We start from the raw sequence: 20,623 nt of genomic DNA on the forward strand, positions 1-20,623 counted from the left end.
AGAGAGAGAGAGATAGTACATTTACACCAGAAGTCAACACTTTGACTTATCTAGAAGATCATTTCTAAGAAGATGATACATGAGATCAGTTGAAGATATGCTGCTTCAACTGATTCTCCAAGGTGACTCCTTCACCTATCATTGCGCTGCACCTCATCATCATGCTGCCCCTCACCGTGCTGCACCCATCATCACAATGCTGCATCTCATCATGCTTTACTAATCATGACTGTACCCATCACTGTACTGCATCTCCTCTTGCTGCACTATGCTGAGCTCTTCATTGCACTATGTTGCACCCAAATGCATGCTGCAATACCTCAGCATCCTGTTGCTGCTTCGATCACATCATGCTGCACTATGTATCACTGTGCTGCACCCATGTTACTGTGCACTATGCTGCACTATCATACAACTGTAGTATACCATGTTGCTGCTTCCATCACAATATGCTGCACCCCTTTTCATTCATTCATGATGTCTTTAGCACCTTACTGTTCCATGTTGCCCATGCACCTTATTCCATTGTGCTGCACCTAAAGATCACTCTGCTGCACTGAAGTCAATCTTTAATCCTCCATGCTGCTGGCTATGGCCTGCGGCCTAGCCCAGCAGCAAGACAACGTAGCTATCTTTAAATCTTCTCTTGCACGCTCATCAATTGAGGTACATGAGATCCCTCCTAAGACTGTGGTCTAGAACAGTGTTAAGGTCTTCACCATAACTTCAACTTGACTGCGTTTAGGGCAGCTTCAATATAACAGCGTACATGATTATTACCTAGAACCAAGACAGCGTAGAGGGCAGCTAGATCCATGACAGCGTTTAGGTCTCTCTTCTAAGTCTGCGTTTTAGGTGGCATCTTCTTTAGGCAGCGTAGCGTCTTCTTACCCAAGACATCAACTATGTCTAGGGCATCTCCTTTCCCTTTAGTCCTGTGGGTAGGGCATTCTGCCTTCATGACTGTGTTAGGGACAGCGTTAGGTTCTTTATGACTGTGCCCTGTTCTTGTAGAGAACAACAATTAGGGCATCTCTTAGCCCTGCGTTTCCCACACTATTCTTCCAATTATGACAATGTATTAATATCAGTTCAAGGATCTCTTCTTGTTGTGTTTGAGGGTTTCTTTTAGGACAACGTTAGGGCTGTTAGGGCTTCTCTATACCAGCGTTGAACCCTATCCTTGCTGCGATATAAGAGCCTCCTTTTTGGGCAGCGTAGATTCTTCTCCATGAATATAGATGAGGGCAGCGTATGGATCTCTTTATCTATCTTCCTTCCATTAAAACCCAAACGAATGGAGAGGAAGAGATTAGAAGAGAGTTGTGTGTGTGTCTAGATGACTTTCAAAGCACCTCTATTTATACTAAAACGTTGAGCACATATGGGGTTTATTTGGTTGCTGGCGACCTTGACGAATTGTCCCATAACACAAATAAATTCATATCTCCATGAATACTTATCGGAATCTGATGATCTTTAGATCAATTCTACACCTCTCGATGAGAGGGATCCAAGAAAAATATCAGCTGCCATTAATAAGATGACCCATATGGAGTTTGGCCCTAGTTGCCAATTTTAACAACATATCAACAAGAAAATACATAATCAATGGGGCTCTAAATGGCCTCCAGAGTCCAAAAACAATGCTACAAGCTATGGGGCCACTGGCCTACTACAAGTCTACATATCAGTGATCAACATGATCACTCATCATGATCAAGTCATCAAACTCATCACCACTACTAGACATGGGATCATCCACATGAGCTACAAAAATGATTTGGCTCAGAGTTTGAGGACTCCTAAAACTCCTCTGCAACCTTAGTGGTAGTGGTAGTAGTAGCAACAGAACTGCAAATCACTAGTTAGCATGATCACTCACGAAACTCATCATTGATTCAGTGCTACTAGAAATGGGATCATCAACAAGAGATACATAAACATCATCTAACTCAAAGTCTTCAGACTTGGATTGCTCAACCTTATAATATGATAGAAATTGAAAAAGTTTAACATGCCTAACTAGTGATTTTGGTTTGAGTGAAGGGTTCATCTCCTCAACCTTATAATGTGGTAGAAAAAGCTTAGCATGCCTAACCAATTATTTTCCTTTGAGTGAAGGGTACATTTTTGTTAAGGCCATGGTAGAGGAGTTCAATAATCAATACCACCAACATCAACAAAGTTCAACAATCAATGCCACCAACATCAAGGTTCTTAAAGGTCTTCATGCTCTTAATCAAATGCCAATCTCATACCCTCACGCATGATAGAATGAAATGGAAACATTGCAAACCCCCAAACCATGAATTTCTGAAAACCATCAAGTTTGCTGAATTTTGAGTGAACTCTAAAATTCTAGTTTCTCCATATGAAAGCCAATGAGGTTGAAACCACTATCAAACAATTTGAGTCATTTCATGGTAATGTTAAAAATTTAAGTAAAAGGATGAAAATGAAAGAAAGGAAATGTCACTTTTACTTTTAGAATTTAACATTATCATTGATTTCCAACGTTGCGAGGGTTGAGATGTGTGAGGAAAATGAGAGAGGAGGCATGCTTTCCTTGGAAGGGCTATTTTTGGAGGCAAACATGTCCAAGTTTCCCTCAAAACTGCTTAAAAAATCGCAAAACCACTTTCTGGCTGGTCCGCAACTAGCTTGGCAATAAACCGATTGGTTTATGATGAAATTGGTCAGTTTGTGAGGAAATTGGATGGTTTAGGAAGAAACTGGCCAGTTTAGGTTTATGATGAAATTGGTCAGTTTGTGAGGAAATTGGATGGTTTAGGAAGAAACTGGCCAGTTTATGGGAAAACCTAAACTAGTCGGTTTTGTCATAAACCGACCAGTTTATGGTTGGTCAGACCAAAAAACTAGTCAAACCACTCAGATAACTCGGTTTTTCAACCGGTTTGATGGCCTAGGCTAATGAATCGGTCGGCTTGACCAGTTTACAGTTTGAACTGACTGGTTTTGAATACTATGATTTAGTATGGCATGGAGACTGGATGATTAGTTTTTTCTATATTAGGATATAACACATCCTTGCAATTGAGAATGTTCCCTTTTTCCCATGGAAAATCCTGATGGGGAAACTGAAGGGATGTTCCCCCACATTTGTGGATGACATCATAGTAAACCCCTAAGTCACCGGGTTTGGCGAATAAAATCCTTCAGATTTGAAATTTGCCGAACCTCAATGCAATTCAAACATGTTCAATTGTGCTCGCTGAGTTTTATGCCGAACTCGAACTTGTGTCAAACCCAAACTTGAACTTGTGTACAAGCGTGAACAAAATCAAGAAACTCATCAAATATTCAATGAAATTCGTGTTAGGGTTCGTTTTTTCCCTTGCTCTTGTTAAATTTGGACAACTAGGTCCAAACTCCATGTTCTGATGCTCAGATTAAGAGGCTAATATTTTTGTTGGATTCCTCTTTCTGAGAGGTGTAAAATCCATATAAAAATAGTCTTAATCCGATGAGCAGAACTTATATTGTGAATTTATTATTCTTAATAAATTATATGTGCAAGGTCAGCCAGTTTTGTAATGTAGGCTCACATGCCCAACAGATGTGTCACACACCCTCATTGATGGATATATATACAGGAAAAGTTGGAGAGAATTTCAACACAACTCAACTCACATCTTCCTCTCTCATCTTAGAGAGTACGAGCTACCTGGAGGACGAATTTCAGCCACACGTGGGAAGGACGAAGAGGACAGACCGTACGGATTTTCTGCTGCTAGGGTTTCGCAGAAAGTTTGACTAGAATTGACTTGGGTTGACTCATCTACTGGTTGGAGGGTTGTTGTGACACATCTGGGCTGGCTGACCAAAGGAGACTTTGCTGGTTGAAGCATCCTGTTGACCGCCGAAACGAACACACACATTTTTCCTGTTTCTGATTTGTCTTCTGTAAGATCTGCTTATATGTTCTATCTGCATTTTGCTTAACTACTTGTATGATTGCTGTGAGAAAAGTGAAATTGCTCCTAGCATAGAACATCTACAAAACTTTACATGGTATCAGAGCTGAGGTGAAGACAAACTCTATCTATAGCAATCAATCATCGAAGATCATCGCTCTGACTTCCAGCGAAAGATGGCGCAGTTCTAATGCGCACGGCTTGTGTGCATTACGGGGTTGAATGCGCTATAGTTGACGTGGAAGTCTGTTATCCAGCGACGGTAATCGGTGGGCAGAACACGCAGACGACAGACTGGTATAATATTGTGCAGGTGACAGCGCAGAGGATTATACAGTCGGTAGTCTCGGTTAATAAACCAGAATTCGGTCGATTGCTGGAGTATATAATTGCGCAAGGGTTAAAGAGTTCTGGGTGGCCACGGGGAGACCCGCTCTTCGGTTAAAGCGCAGGAAATTATATACAAACAGTGATCGTTGGGTTGGTGCAGTTTGGATAACGGGTTGTATATGCAAAGGCGCAGAATTATCTGAGGGTTCGATAATTGCGCAGAGATATACTACAGGTTGTTCAGGATTATAGACTTCGGGCAGCAGCTGTGGACGTGTGATTGCGTGGATTACATGAGCGTTGGTGCTCACGGGTAAATACGCCAGAGTTTATACGTATGCTACAGGCTGTCGGGTTCTGGCAATTGACTGAGTGTGTGAATTGCGCGGGTTTGTTGACGGTCTGTCACGTGGACAGAGATCTGCAGCAGAACGCAAATTAATCGGTGGACAGACACGTGGACGGAAGGCTACAGAACAGCGCTGAGATTCACATGCGCAGTAGGCTGTCGGGTTGATAATTCGGTTGAGTGGTCAACCCGAAGGTCGATTTCGCAGGCACTTATACGCTATGCACAACAATGAAGAATATATGTATATATGTTGTCACGAATATATCTAACGCAGTCTATACACAGTGAAAGGAGGGAGACCTTACGCCGTTAATAAATGAAGGCATCTACGCAGAAACCCTACACGCTGTTCATGTTATATATATACACGCTGTTCATATATACATACACAGTTTATATATATACACGCTGTTCATATATACATACACAGTTCATATATATACACGCTGTTCAAGTATACGCTGTTCTTTGTGGATCCGCTGTCTTTATACATTGTTCTGCGCTGGTCATATAATTCATGGAGAGCATTCATACGTTGTCTTGAAGCCCACACACACAGTCAACAGAACAATTATGAACTAGCACTCACACGTTGTCCCATATGCATCAATACGCTGTTCATTCCTGAGTATATATACGCTGTTCATGAGAAATATATTCCCGGTCAATGGAACACAGCATGGCACATCAGCATAGCAACCCGCAGAGATATATACACGCTGTTCAAAACAAATATATTACGCTGTTCTTAGTGGATGCAGACACGCTGTTCAAAGCAAATGTTATACGCTCATACAGTCAAGGGTGAAGGCCACAATCAACGTGAAGGCTGTGGTAAAGGAGCCGCAGGACATGAGGCCGCAGTCAAGGTGAAGGCCATGGTAAAGGGAGCCGCAGTGTAAGGGTGCCACTGTCATGGTAAATTGTTGTAGCAATTAGAGATAAGGATGTTGTATTTATGTGTGATCTGGGCACATATATAACGCAGTGATGGACAGTAGCATGATGTGTGATCTGGGCTACATATACGCTGTCATCTTTGAGGGGCAGCAATGTTGATATAACAGTCAATGGTATGACTGCAATGGCATGGCATGAAAGACACCCTATGATGAACATGGACAACTTGATATAGATGAGTAGCATGAAGATGAGAGCAGCTCAGTCACCTAAGGAAGATGCATGGTCATGAAAACATACAAGGGGACCTTTCCCCTCAAGTGTCACAAAGACATCTGAGATATTGCAACTGGTCCATTCTGATCTTTCCGATATGTTGCCTGTAACATCCCTGGGGGATATTCTTACTATATGACATTTACTGATGACTTCTCTCGCAAAACCTGGATATACTTCTTGAAGAAGAAGGATGAGGCTTTCATGTGGTTCCGTACCTTCAAAGCCTTGGTGGAAAATATGACCGGAAAGAAGATCAAGATTTTGAGGATTGACAATGGCACTGAATATGAGTCAAATGAGTTCAAAGACTTTTGCAGAGAAGCTGGCATTAAGAGGGAGTCTACCACTGCATATACTCCTGAGCAGAATGGTGTTGCTGAACGCAAGAATAGGACTATTGTGGAAGCTGCCCGTGCCATGCTATGTGACCAGGGTCTACCAAAGTTTCTGTGGGGAGAAGCTGCAAATACTGCTGTGTACATTCAAAACCGATGCCCTCATTCCGCTTTGGACTCCAAAACTCCCGAAGAGGTTTTCTCTGGTAAGAAACCTGATGTCTCACATTTTAGAATTTTTGGATGTCCTGTCTATTTTCATGTGCTGAAAAAAAAAAGAGGAAGTAAGCTGGATGCTACTGGGAAGAAAGGAATGTTTGTGGGCTACAGTGAGACTTCTAAGGCATATAGAGTCTATGTACCTGGTCAAAGGGAAGTAGAGATAAGCCATGATGTCACTTTTGACGAAGATGCTTCCCTGAAGAAAGTAGTAGATCTTCCTAGATCTGAAGAAAATCATGAAGAAAGATCTGGAAATCTGGAAGAACCCCAGGATGAGACTATGGCTGATGTTGAAGGGCCAATGGACCCTATTGATCCTTCCCCTTCTCTAGGAAAGAGGCCATCATGGCTCAGGGACACCCTCGCAGATGCTAAGGGTCATGCTGCCCCAAAGGGGGACATTCCGAGAAAGCAAGAAGCCGTGTAGATACCAAGGGTATCTAGCTGCCATGAGTACTATTCTACAATCTGAACCTGGATCTTTTGAGGAAGCCATCAAGCATCAAGTCTGGAAGGATGCTATGCATGAAGAATATGAGGCTATTATGAAGAATGATGTCTGGGATGTGGTCCCGAGACCGAAGGACAAATCTGTTGTCACCGCTAAATGGCTCTACAAGATTAAACATGGATCTGATGGGAGTGCTGAAAAGTTTAAGGCAAGATTTGTTGCCCGTGGCTTCTCTCAAAAGGAAGGAATTGACTATGACGATATATTTGCACCTGTGGCACGATATACCACCATCCGATCCATCATAGCCCTTGCTGCTACGCAAGGATGGAGTCTTCATCAGATGGATGTCAAGACCGCTTTTCTGCATGGTGCAATAAAGGAAGAGGTGTATGTAGAACAACCTCTGGGATTTGAAGTTCAAGATCGAGACACTTATGTCTGCAGGTTGAAGAAAGCCCTCTATGGGTTGAAGCAAGCACCCAGAGCTTGGTATGAGAGGATGGATAGTTACTTGATGAAGTTGGGCTTCACTCGAAGCAATGCTGATCCAAACCTTTACTTCAAGGTTGTGGAAGGAAAGCCTCTCATTCTAGTACTGTATGTGGACGACCTCTTCCTGACAGGTGATGACCCTCTCATTCATCAATGTAAGAGGGAGCTTGCTGCCGAGTTCGAGATGAAAGACCTAGGACTGATGCACTATTTCCTAGGCCTGGAGGTCTGGCAGAGACCTGGAGAGATTTTCCTTTCTCAAGGAAAATATATTGTGAAGCTTCTGGAAAGACTTGGGATGGTGGACTGTAAGTCCGTGTCGACACCAATGGGACTCAACTTTAAGAAGTTGAGTGGCAGCGCTGCAGGGCCTATCTTGGCCAATCCTACTGAGTATCGTCAACTGATAGGAGCTTTGATGTTCTTAGTGAACACCCGTCTGGACATATGTTTTGCAGTGAATACTTTGAGTCAACAGATGGTTGAGCCTCATCATTTTCACTGGGTTGGTGCCAAGAATCTTTTGAGATATCTTCGGGGCACGATAAACCATGGGCTGAGATACACTGCCGGGAGTGTGATACTCCGTGGATATACTGATGCCGATTGCGCTGGCAGTGTGGTGGATCGTAAGAGCACATCTGGATGCTGTTTCAATCTTGGTTCTGCTTCGATCTCATGGATGAGCAGGAAGCAGAAGTCGGTGGCTTTGAGCACCGCGGAGGCCGAATACATTGCTGCCAGTATGGCCTGTTGTGAAGCAGTTTGGTTGAGGAGGCTCTTTAGTGAGCTGTTCCAACATGTGCTAGATACCACTGTGATACTCTGTGATAATCAGAGTGGGATTCGTATGACTGAGAATCCTGTGTTCAACGACCGATCCAAGCATATTGATATCAGGTACCACTTTATCCGGGATATGGTACAACGAGGCGCCGTAAGGCTCGATCATATAGGAACTGATGAGCAGGTCGCGGATATTCTCACTAAGCCCCTGGGGAAGGTCAAGTTCCTAACCTTCCGTGAGAGTCTTGGTGTCGTGGAAAGACCCTATGATGTGGGTCCTGTTGGACGATGAGCTCTGGGAGCTCTGGGGGGCTTTGGGGATAGCTTCTCGGAGCTATAAGCACTCATAATGCTTTTGCCCCACCCTTGTGATTATTGAGCTGGTTCGCCACTCATTTATCTGTGCCCCGTATGCATCCTACCCATTGAGTTCAGGGCTCATGGGAAGTACCTCTCATTTGGCCAATGAGGTGTGGAAAAGCTAGAGACTATTAGCAAAGACTGATGGACGCATCAGAGATTGCCGTACTCTCTATCTAGGATGGCATGGTCCAACCACTTGATCTGGGATCAAGATTTGTGAGGTCTGGGACCTCTGGACTGACTATGTCAGTCGGGGAATGATGTCTTTGTGACTGACCCACTTCTGTTCTGAAATAAAGAAGCCAGCAAAGCAAGTTTCGGCGGGATGACTCACGGTGTTGATTGCACTAATAAATGGAGTTCTCCCTAGTTGAGAGGGAGTGTTAAATTTGGACAACTAGGTCCAAACTCCATGTTCTGATGCTCAGATTAAGAGGCTAATATTTTTGTTGGATTCCTCTTTCTGAGAGGTGTAAAATCCATATAAAAATAGTCTTAATCCGATGAGCAGAACTTATATTGTGAATTTATTATTCTTAATAAATTATATGTGCAAGGTCAGCCAGTTTTGTAATGTAGGCTCACATGCCCAACAGATGTGTCACACACCCTCATTAATGGATATATATACAGGAAAAGTTGGAGAGAATTTCAACACAACTCAACTCACATCTTCCTCTCTCATCTTAGAGAGTACGAGCTACCTGGAGGACGAATTTCAGCCACACGTGGGAAGGACGAAGAGGACAGACCGTACGGATTTTCTGCTGCTAGGGTTTCGCAGAAAGTTTGACTAGAATTGACTTGGGTTGACTCATCTACTGGTTGGAGGGTTGTTGTGACACATCTGGGCTGGCTGACCAAAGGAGACTTTGCTGGTTGAAGCATCCTGTTGACCGCCGAAACGAACACACACATTTTTCCTGTTTCTGATTTGTCTTCTGTAAGATCTGCTTATATGTTCTATCTGCATTTTTGCTTAACTACTTGTATGATTGCTGTGAGAAAAGTGAAATTGCTCCTAGCATAGAACATCTACAAAACTTTACAGCTCTTTTTTGTGGTTCGACTTTTTTCTTCTTTAGCATTTATAATTATAGTTTGCTTATAGAGTTTGTCACAAAACCATTATATTAAATTGGAATCTTGCCACACCAGAAAATTTGCGAGGTATAACTCTATATGCAGATTGGAAAAAGAAATAAAGTTCGCGGTACTAAAAGAAAATTTGGCTCTCATATAAAATTGGAAACCCTGCTTCACACATTTACAATTTTAAGAAAATCCAAATCGTTGATGGATGTTAACATCATAATATACATAGACATAGTCATCATATTACCACAGATACAGACATAGAGAACTAGCTGTTTTGTCTCTCCAACACTGTACAGAAAGGCAAAGCTAGGTGTGCATAATGTAGAAAATCCACGAAATTTTGCAATTGATAATATGAACAATTTGAAAACTACTTTCTTTTCATATAGACCCAAATTTTCTCTACCAAATTTTATAGTGGAATAGGAATAGAAATAAATACACCATCACAATATAATAATAATTTTTTTAGGGAACCCAACTGGGAAAACCCTTTGCTTGATTATTGATAGAAACTGAGCAATAGATCTCTTACAAATACAACTTGTTTCCGTCTAAAAACAACCTTGTTTTCCTGCCTTGAACTAGGCTTGAAACCCTTGTAAGATTGTTGATCCTTGCTTCCTAAATTTATGCGCATTCTTGAGCCCTATTTCCTTGCGCTTGAGCTCCTAAATCCTAGCGCAATATGCCTCTTATTAAATAGGGATTCTCCCTTTTTCTGTGCGTTCTCTCCAGGGAAACTTGCTTGCTATCAAACTCGCACAAGCCTCAACATACAAGCACCAACCTGTGCTCTCTACTGTCTTGTTTCACCAACTCATGCTCACGAGACAATGAATCAAATTGTGCCTTCGTTCCACCTTTTAAAGCAATTTGAATGACTAAGTTTAGTGAATTTCTAATTAAAGAGTTTGCTTTTGTGATTGTTTGAGTTAGCGAGAGTTAACTACTCATACAACTCATCCTATCTCAAATCAAGGACTTGAGACTCAAACACATGTTCTTTTCCTCAATTAAATCGCACTAGAAGACTAATAACTCGACCTTCCACTGTAACACATTAGTTAACTGCTTCATAACTCCTCCTAACTTTTAGGAGCTCTCCTAGATCTTAGGAATTTGTCCTAACTTGTAGGGAACTCGAGCATGTTAAGGAGAAACTCGTTGTGGTCCCTATGATTAAGGCACAAATCAAGGAATCCTTTCTCGCTATTGTTTTCAACACTCCCTCCTAGCGAGGAAGGCGTTCCTGGAAGAACCTCGTCCACCTGAATCTGTCTCCAACGCTACCATGTTATTTGCTGCTCCAGCTGCTTCCTTTGAACTAGAAGGCTTCCCAACTTTCTTCTGCGGAAATTTCTTTGGAGACCTGCTCTTTCCCAACATGCTCTGCGAGTCCACCTCTTTAGTCATAAGTGCCATGTACCTTGTGCACCCTTGTATCTTCTCCTTGATGCTAGGAGACTCAAACTGAGATACTAGCTGAGGCTCCATCTTGAGAGCTCTATCGTGCTCTCGCTCAACCATCGCTTCTCTACTCTGTGGACTTCCTGCCTTGCTGCTCAATGCTGTGCCTGTCTCTACTTGGAACTTATAAATATTCTTCACCCTCACACCTATTTGCTTCTTACATCCAAAAGTTAAGTGTTGGAGGTAAGCCTTACCACTACTGAAGATGACATCATAGCCTTTGTCCTCAAGGGTAGGTACTAAAACAAGATTCTACTTCAATCTTAGAACATAGAGAACATCTCTGAGATGAAGAGGATTACCTGACTCCTTTTGAAAACTCACAGTGCCAACTCCTCTACGTGCATACATGGCATCATCTCCTAGCTCAAACTAAAATTGCATGCCCTTCTCCTTCAAGTGACTGAAACTCTTCTTGTTCCCTGTCATGTGGAAGGATTCTCCTGAATCAATATTCTATATATTGCTATTTGTTGAGCTTGCCAAGCAAGCAATCAATGAGAAATCTTTTTCGAACTAGGCAGAAAATTTATCTACCTCCATTGATGTAGCAACATGATCCTTACTGGACTCCTTCTTCCGATTATGACACTTAGAAGCATAGTGCCCAAACTCATGGCAATGGAAGCACTTGATCTTACTTAGATACTTTTCTTGCTCTTGTCATTGGACTCAGCCTCTCCTTTTCCCCTCTTGCCCTTGGCTCTTACCTGCAAGAGCAAAATTCTCCTCTTCCTTCTCAACCTTTGACTCCTTGCCACTGTTGATCTCGACAAGACTAAGTCTGAGCTCCTCTTGAGTGAAATCACTCCACAAGCGTTCCCAATCTGGCAATTTATCTCTTGAAGTAGTCCCTTGAACGAAAGTAGCCCGCTCCTTGGTAAACCTGTTGATAGAAACTCTCACTAGTTCACTGTCATCTGGTTTCTCTCCTACAGCTGCTAGCTCATCACGAATGTTTTGATGTCGGGTGAGATAAGAAGTTACGTCCTCACCCTTGTGCATCTTGGTGACCCTCGACTTCTCCTTGAGAATCATTTTACGATTCTTAGATGGATCCTGGTTATAGGTATAGCTTCACAATGACATCCCACATTTCCTTTGTGGTATACTTACCAGCAACATGCAAGACTATATGATTCTGGAGTCCATCTAGGTTCATCCTCTTAGCTTTGGTCATCTTCCTTTGGAACTGCAGTAACTCGTTTGGATCTGTAGGCTTTACAACACCTTTCTTAGCAAAGTCCTTCAATCCATACTCGTCCAACAAGAATAACATCTGAACTTTCTAAACAACAAAGTTCGAGGCGCCATCAAGTTTATCTTGATCTCTCAACCATACTATGGCCATCCTGCCTACTTAGAGAACTCCCCAACACCTACCCACCAACAGTCTTGTAGTCCTTCACAAGAGGATGTACTTAGGGCTTGGAGGCTGCCCACCTCATTACTACTTTAGTCCTTCAAAGTCTGCAAATTTTCGGGCTTTAATATATCTGCCATTGCTAGCAGTATTGTTGTCTGCATGCTTTCCTTGGAAGGACTGTTTTTGGAGGGAAACATGCCCAAGTTTCCCTCAAAACCGCTTAAAAATTCACAAAATCACCTTCTAGCTAGTCCGCGACTAGCTTGGCAATAAACCGATCGCTTTATGATGAAATTGGTCGGTTTATGAGGAAACTGGTTGGTTTATGAAGAAACAGGCCAGTTTATGGGAAAACCTAAATCAGTTGGTTTTGTCATAAACCGACCAGTTTATGGCCGGTCAGACCACTCAGATAACTCGATTTTTCAACCGGTTCGATGGCCTAGGCTAGTGAACTGACTGGTTTGACCAATTTATGGTTTGAACTGACTGGTTTTGAATACTATGGTTTAGTATGGCATGGAAACTGGATGATTAGTTTTTCTATATTAGTATATAACACATCCTTGCAATTGAGAATGTTCCTTATTTCCCATGGAAGATCCTCATGGGGAAACTGAAGGGATGTTTCCCCACATTTGTGGATGGCATCATAGTAAACCCCTACATCACTGGGTTTGGCGAATATTCGAAAATCGCCGAACCTCAATGCAACTCGAACATATTCGATTGTGTTCGTCGAGTTTTATGCCGAACTCGAACTTGTGTCAAACCCAAACCTGAACCTGTGTACAAACATGAACAAAATCAAGAAATTTGTGTTGGTGTTCGTCTTTTCCCTAGCGTTTTTTGTGGTTCAACTTTTTTTTCAGCATTTATAATTATAGTTTGCTTATAGAGTTTGTTACAAAACCATTATATTAAATTGGAATCTTGCCACACTAGAAAATTTGCAAGGTATAACTGATTACGAAGATTGGAAAAAGAAATAAAGTTCGCGGTACTAAAAGCTGGGTACTAAAAGAAAATTTGGCTCTCATATAAAATTGGAAACCTTGCTTCACACATTTACAATTGTAAGAAAATCCAAATTGTTGATGGATGTTGACATCAGAATATACATAGACATAGTCATCATATTACCATACATACAGATAGAGAGAACTAGCTATTCTGTCTCTCCAACTCTGTAAAGAGAGCCAAAGCTAGGTGTACATAATGTAGAAAATCCATGAAATTCTACAACTGCTAATATGAACAATTTGAAAACTACTTTCTTTTCATATAGACACAAATTTTCTCTACCAAATTTTGCAGTGGAATAGGAATAGAAATAAACACACCATCACAATACGATAACACAATTTTTTTTAGGGAACCCAACTGGGAAAACCCTCTGCTTGATTATTGATAGAAACTGATCAATAGATCTCTTACAAATACAACTTGTTTCCATCTACAAACAACCTTGTTTTCTTGCCTTGAACTAGGCTTGAAACCCTTGCAAGATTGTTGATCCTCGTTTCCTAAGTTTATGCGCACCCTTGAGCCCTATTTTCTTGCGCTTGAGCTCCTAAATCCTAGCGCAATAGGCCTCCTATTAAATAGGGATCCTCCCTTTTTCTGTGCGCTCTCTCCAAGGAAACCTACCCGCTATCAAACTTGCACAAGCCTCAACATACAGGCATCCGATTTCGACAAGTATTTATGGAGATATGAATTTATTTGTATTTAGTTGACAAATCGTCAAGGTCGGCCAACAACTAAATGTGTGGCAGGCATCCTCAACGTTTCATATAAATACAAGTGAGGTTGAGGCATTATTCACTCATCTCATGTTTCACATTCTTCTCTTCTTAGTTGATTGGGTTTACACACAAGGAGCAACACACACGTGGGAAAGAAGAGGACGCAAAAGGACGCAGATTTGAGGACGCAGAACTGTTTGACTGCGTTGACCAGGGCTGCAAAAGTATCTTTGACCAACGTTGACCAGTGTGGGCTTTTCTTGAGTGCGGTTTTGGTGTGGCTGTCTCTCCTAGGCAGGCTGCAGATTTTGGCACGCAAATCGAGGCATTCTGACCTCTGGTTTGACCAGTGTTGACTGCCCTAATTGCTGGCAGCAGGTTGACTTCAATTGACTTCATTTGATTGGGTTTTTCGGACTGTTTATGGGCTGCCTCTTCTTGTTGTTGGAGGCCGAGTTGATTGGGATATTGACCAAGTTGATTGAAGGTCAATTCTATCTTATTTGACCAACGTTGACTTTGCTGGTTAGGGTTTACTGCTATTGTCATAAAATTACAGATTTGTATATTTTGTACTATTTCTTTCTCTGTTGAACTATTGAAGATTATAGCAGAATTGATCAAAGGGTTTCCCCACATTGGGGTTTGTCCCTGGCTAGCTGCCACATCTGGTGTCTCTTGTCTTGGCTTGTATTCCGTCGATCTATTAATGTTGTATCAACATTTTACTTTATGTTAATGTGATTTCTAAACAGTGGCTAATAAGAAGAATTTGAAGTAAACTTCTCTAAGCATAGAACATACCATAAATTAACATGGTATCAGAGGTGAAGACAAAGCCCAAACAAGAGTAAGAGCAAGAGCAATCACCGAAGACTATTGGAAAAATTCTATAGACTCGATGGTTTCCTCATCACACTTCCTCACCGAAGGTAAGCTCGGTGAAAAGTATGACTATTACGGATGGAAGATGTCTCTCGATCTGACATTGGAAGAGCAGGAAGTGTTGGACCATGTGAGAGGCATCATTGAGCCTCCATCAAATGCATCGGTTGCTGCAAGGAACAAGTGGACCAAGGGAGAAGTCAAAGCAAAGAAGATCATCTGGGACTCTATCGACAAGCGCCTGGTGGCCTACGTTTCTGAGTTGAACACCTCCAAGGAAATCTACGATAGACTAGTAAGCTTGTTTAAAGTTAGTGATGCAAATCAAGTTTTGTTCCTTAAGAATAAGCTGAAGGAAATTAAGAAGGGCAAAGATGAGAATATGCAAGCCTACTTCTTAAGGATCACCGAGATCAAGAATGATCTCCTATCGATTGGGGAAGTCATTCCTGATAGGGAACTGACCATCACAACTCTTGGAGGGCTCCCATCCGAATGGTGTGTATTCAAAACCATTCTTCTCAACAACAAAGTAATTCCAGGATTTGAGGAATTGATGGCGAGATGCATTCAAGAAGAGACAAGGATGGAAGAGCAGGAAATGCTTGCATTTAGAGGCAATCCTGCTGCTTTCTCCTCTCATGCTAAAAGGAGAAATAATTCCGGGTCAAAATCTAAGGGAAAGGCCAGACCGAAAGGTGGAAGGAAAGGAAGATGTTTCATTTGCAACAAAATTGGCCACTATGCGAGGGAGTGTCCTGATAGAAAGGACACATCTCATGACGATGATCAAAATCACTCCCAAGGCAATTCCAACAACAATCAAAGGAAGGGCAGGTTCAATAGCAAAGGAAAGAGGAATGCCGGAAATGAAGGAAGTGGTCAACCCTACAAGAAGGCAAGAAACTCCGGGTATGAATCTAATGTTGTTAACAATAAGCAGGATGAATATTATCTGATATCGGCCCTCTCTACTACTTCTCCTCCGGATTCGTTGGGCAATTGGCTTATTGATAGTGGTTTGTCAAGGCACTTCACTGGTTACAAAGAAGCTCTCTCTAATCTGATAGAGAAGGAGACCAACTTGGAAATTATTCTTGGAGACAACTCCAAATATCCCGTGAAAGGCGTAGGGAATGTTTCTCTTCAATTGAATCAGGGTAACACAATTCATTTGCAAGAAGTTCTATATGTACTTGATCTCAAGAAGAACCTGGTGTCCATTTTGGCAATGGAAGACAAAGGCTACAAGGTGGCCTTCATCGATGGCAAGGTACATGTATGGAAAAAGAATTTTAAAGATGCTTTCACTCTTGGGTTTCAAGTTGACTCTTTATATCAAGTTGGAGGAAGTCCGCTGGGTGTCATGTCTTGTGACACATCTCTTCAGTCCAAACTATGGCACCAGAGGTTTGCTCACCTTCATTATAAAGCTCTACCCGATGTGAGACAAATGGTGACAGGGATGCTCGAGTTTAAAGTAGAGCAAGAAGGTGTATGTTCGGGGTGTGCCGAAGGAAAACTCAAAAGGGGACCATTCCCCTCAAGCCATAGCAAGACCTCCGGTATATTGCAGTTGGTTCACTCCGACATATCTGGTATGATGCTTGTGAACTCTTTGGGAGGATATTTATATTATCTCACTTTTACAGATGATTATTCTCGCAAGACTTGGATATACTTCTTGAAAAAGAAGGATGAAGTGTTCTCTTGGTTTCGTCATTTCAAAGCCTTGATCGAGAATCAAATTGAGAAGAATATCAAGATCTTAAGGATTGATAATGGGACCGAGTATGAATCCAATGAATTCCATGACTTTTGCAAAGAAGCTGACATTAAGAGGGAGACCACAACACCATACACTCTTGAGCAAAATGGTGTGGCGGAAAGGAAGAACTGTACAATTGTGGACGTTGTTCGTTCCATGCTCCATGATTAAAGGTTTCCAAAGTTTCTATGGGTCGAAACTGCGAATACCGCCGTATATGTTCAAAACTGATGCCCTCATCAAGCATTGGATTCCAAGACTACCGAAGAGATGTTCACTGGTAAGAAATCTAATGTATCTCATTTTAGAATTTTTGGAAGTCCTGTTTATTTTCATGTGCCGAAAGAGAAAATGAATAAATTGGGTGCATTTGGAAAGATAGGAATCTTCGTGGGCTATAGCGAAAATACTAAGGGCTATAGAATCTATGTGGCTAGTCAAAGGGAAGTCGAGATTAGCCATGATGCCACCTTTGACGAAAATATGGCTCTTAGCAAAGTTGACAATCTTCCTATACTAAGGAAATCTGGAGAAGTTGACACAAGCAAACCAGAGGAAAAGCAAGATGAAACAATGCCCGAAGTGGAAGAACCTATGGACCCTGTTGATCCCCCTCCGCAATTGCCTTCCTCTTCTAGGAAGAGGCCCTCATGGCTTAGGGGGACACTTGATGATGCTGAAGGACACATTGCACCCAGAGGGACTTTCCGGGAAAGTAAGAAGCTGACTAGGTATCATGGATACTTGACCATTATGAGCACCATTTTTCAAAAATGAGCCCTCATCATTCGCAAAAGCTGTGAAGCATCAAGTATGGAAGGATGTTATGACTGAGGAATACGAGACCATCATGAAGAACGATGTCTGGGATGTGGTCCCCAGACCCCAGGACAAAACTGTTGTCACTTCGAAATGGCTTTACAAGATAAAGCATGGAGCTGATGGAAGTGCTGAAAAGTATAAGGCTCGTTTTGTTGCTCGTGGCTTCTCTCAAAAGGAAGGTATAGACTATGACGAGATATTTGCACCTGTTGCCTGATATACCACCATCCGCTCGATCATAGCCCTTGTTGCTTCGCAAGGATGGAACCTACATCAGATGGATGTCAAGACCATGTTCTTGCATGGTTCGATCAAAGAGGAAGTCTATGTGGAACAACTTGAAGGATTTGAGATTCATGATCGAGAATCTCACGTGTGCAGGTTGAAGAAAGCCCTCTATGGGCTGAAGCAAGCATCCTGAGCTTGGTATGAGAGGATCAATAACTACTTGATGAAGCTGGGATACACTAGGAGTGAAGCTGACCCTAACCTTTACTTTAAGTTTGAAGATGATAAACCTCTCATATTGGTGCTGTACATTGACGACCTCTTTCTGATAGGTGCAGACCCTCCCATTCATAAATGTAAGAGGGAGTTGGCTTCCGAGTTTGAGATGAAGGACCTAGGGCTGATGCATTATTTCCTGAAGTCTGGCAGAAGCCAAGGGAGATTTTCCTGTCTCAAGGAAAATATGTGGTGAAGATATTGGAGAGATTCGGTATGGTGGACTGCAAGCCCGTGACTACCTCGAGGGAGCTTGACTTCAAGAAGTTAAGTGGTAGTGCTGCCGGATCTGTTTTGCAAAACGCTGCCGAGTATCGTCAACTCATCAGAGAATTGATGTTCTTGGTGAACTCACGTCCGGATATATGTTTTGCAGTCAACATGTCGAGTCAACATATGGTTGAGCCTCACCACTTACATTGGATTGGTACCAAGAATTTGTTGAGATATCTTTGTGGCACAATCACTCATGGATTGAGTTATACTATTGGAGATGTGAGACTACATGGATATACTGATGCTGATTGGGCAGGCAGTGTGGTGGACCGAAAGAGCACTTCTGGGTGCTGTTTCTCTTTGGGATTTGCCTCGATATCCTGGATGAGCAGGAAGCAAAAGTTGGTGGCTTTGAGCATCGCTGAGGCAGAGTACATTGCTGCGAGTATGGCCTCTTGTGAGGCTGTTTGGTTGCGGAAGCTCTTCAGTGAGCTGTTTGGATTTACATTGGATACTACCGTGATCCTATGTGACAACCAGAGTGGGATTCGTTTATCAGAGAATCCCGTATTTCATGATCGCTCCAAACATATCAATATCAGGTACCACTTTATCCGGGATATGGTACAACGGGGAGCAATAAGGCTCCAACATATCAGTACAGATGAGCAGGTCGCTGACATTCTGACAAAGCCCCTGGGAAAGGTCAAATTCTTGACTTTCCGAGAACGACTTGGAGTCGTTGAGAGACCCTCTTATGAGGGTCTTGCATGAGGCATGCATTGAGCTTTGGGAGCTCCGGGGGGCTTGGGGTACTTCTTGGAGCGACAAGCGACCATAGGGCGACTCAACCTCTCCTAGTGGTGTGCTATGTACAGGGTGAAAGGTTCAGTCTTCCCCTGTGATACCCCATGGTGACTTAGGGACAGGGTGAGTGGTTCTCTTGTCGAGGCATCCTACCCATGCAGCCTGGGACTCATGGGAAGTACCTCTCATTTGGCCAATGAGAAGGGAAATGGGGTTAGGGACCATAGTAGTACTATCAATGGACACATCGTTGTATCTACTGTACTCCCTATGCTAGGATGACGTCCATTGATCTGGGATCAATGAAATTGATCTAGGATCAGTATGAGTGGTTTGAGACACTCTCTTCTGGCACTGATTTGGGATCAGTAAGAGTGGTATGACACACTCTCTGGGATAGACTTCGGGTCAGTGGAGGATGGCATGATACATCCTCGATCATTTTCTTCTTCTTCATAGTTCAGTAGAGCAGAGCATAACAGAGCCAAACAGTGTAGGGCAGTGCATTTGATGGCGGAGATAGTACCGACAGTCAGATGGATTAGCAGATGGAGTTCTCCCTTGTTAATTTTAGGTATGTTCTATGCTTAGAGCAATTTCATTCAATTTTCACAGTTAGCTCAATATCTTTTCCAGATTAGCAATCACATTAGCATTAAAGTAGACTGCAGATAGAACATAAACATAAATTGGAGAGGACAAGCCAAGACAAGAGGACACAAGATGTGGCGCTAGCCAGGGACAAACCCCAATGTGGGGAAACCCTAATCAATTCTGAATATATGTTCTTCAATAGTTCAGTAGAGAGAGAGAGATAGTACGTTTACAAAAGAAGTCAACACCTTGACTTATCTAGATAAGAGCATAGATCATCTCTAAGAAGATGATACATGAGATCAGCTGAAGACATGCTGCTTCAACTGATTCTCCAAGGTGACTCCTTCACCTATCTGTGCTGCATTTCGTCATCATGCTGCACCTCCTGGCACTGCACCATGTTGCACCCATCATCACTATGCTGTATCTCATTATGTGCCATTGCTGCACCATGTTGCCATACTAACCTATGTGCTTGTTGTCCCTAGCATGCTTGTTGTCCCTAGCATGCTTGTTGTCCTTAGCATGCTTGCTATTGCATGCTAGCTGTCCCTTGCATGCTAGCTGTAACATTGCATGCTTGGTGTACTTGTTGCTAAGTACCATACAACTATCCCAATGTTAGTTAGTTGTCCCTTGCACGCTGCTCTTCTTCTGAGACAGATGTTCTGGCTGAAACCCCGGATAAACATTCCGGCAGCTCCTCAGCTCCAATTTGCCCCACGGAAAACCCGGACGTTAGCCTTTTCTGCCCTCTGTGTCAGCTTCTTTGGTAGTTCTGGCAGTTCCCGACAGTTTCAGCTATTCTCGGCAGCTCCGGCTACTGCCCTCTGCGTCAGCTTTCCCGGCAGTTTCGCCTGTTACCGACAGTTCCAGTTTCTGCCCTCT

General features: G+C 42.6%; 1 protein-coding gene across 5 annotated transcripts in view; it reads left to right on the forward strand.

Annotated features, from left to right (window-relative positions):
- The window catches only part of LOC149227959 (eukaryotic translation initiation factor 5A-4-like), a 66,805-nt gene that overhangs the window by 26,633 nt on the left and 19,549 nt on the right, over positions 1 to 20,623 (forward strand). The gene's annotated exons all lie outside the window — the stretch shown is intronic.

This window comes from Pinus tabuliformis, chromosome J, assembly GCF_031772625.1.
Source record: "Pinus tabuliformis cultivar Carrire ecotype Pingquan chromosome J, CPIR1, whole genome shotgun sequence".
NCBI classification, from domain to species: domain Eukaryota; kingdom Viridiplantae; phylum Streptophyta; class Pinopsida; order Pinales; family Pinaceae; genus Pinus; species Pinus tabuliformis.